Source organism: Phytophthora infestans, genomic scaffold (assembly GCF_000142945.1).
Source record: "Phytophthora infestans T30-4 supercont1.165 genomic scaffold, whole genome shotgun sequence".
Lineage (NCBI taxonomy): Eukaryota > Oomycota > Peronosporomycetes > Peronosporales > Peronosporaceae > Phytophthora > Phytophthora infestans.
Window position 1 is genome coordinate 82,927 of NW_003303594.1, and position 1,168 is coordinate 84,094.

Here is a 1,168-nt window from a genome sequence, read left to right on the forward strand (position 1 = left end):
ATACGTACGAGCTGGCTGCTGCAGCCACTGGTCAGAGCCTGAGCTCAACTACTGACCTCATCGCTCCCCACTCTAGTGAGGAGGGCGCCAGCGCCTGGCGACGCTGTCGCACGCCATGGTGGCGCTTCGGCACATGATGTGCCCGGTCGTAAGCGTCAACGACGTCAGGGCAATCTTGCCGGAGGATAACCTCAAACTCCCATGAGTTCTGTGAGTGAGGGTAGCCCCTCCACTTCACTAAGTACTGGGTACGACCCTGGCGTCTACGCCACGCCACAAGGCGTTCCACGTGAAAGTGGAGCTCACCATGCTCATCGAGCAGAGCAGGAGGAGGCCTTGCCTCAGCTGGGCTCTCGCGGGGAGAGTCAGCACTTGCCGGAACGGCGTCTGCGTCCATACGACGCCGGCGTCCACGACGCGAACGTTCACCGCCCATCGGTCGATCTCGAAGAGATGATCCACCTTGTGGATAGGTTAGAGCCACCACTGTTGACTCACAACCAGGTTTCGGACCTTGAGCGTCCAGCTGCTCGGCTGAACGTTCAGCTTGCCTTGCTCCTGCATCTCGAGCACTTCGCTCCGCGACCTGTGGCTCTGCCACATGCTGTTGATCAGCCATCTGTGGATCCACCACTTGCTGTCGTTCAGCCTCCCGTGGCTCTACCACCTGCTGCCCTGCAGCTGTCCGTGGCCCAGCCACCGTTGGTGCCAACGCCTCCGCGCTCACCTGAGCAGGGTCTTGGTATGGCTTAAGCAAGCCGACATAGAAGACCGGATGCGTGCGCATCTTCTTCGGAAGGTTGAGCGTATACGCTAGGCCCTTCCTGGCCACGACCTTGAACGGTCCTATGAACCGAGGTCTTAACTTCGTCTTGAAGACTGCAGACACTGCATGAGTAGGTAGGTTTTTAGCGTTTAATAAAACTTGGTCACCGACCTCAAACCTCTCAACATTGCTTCTGCCCCTTGGCGATCTGCATGTTCCTTTTGCGTGTCTTGGCTTTCAGCCATAGCGTCGCGTACTTGACGCATTACGCTCAGTCTCAAAGAGACAAAAGTCATCGACTTGCTTGCGAACCGCAACAGGGCTGACATCAGCTAGCCGCTCGGCTATCCCTCCCCCACCAAGCCCTGAGCCACTGCGTGGCGGCGTCAGTGGGACGCGAGG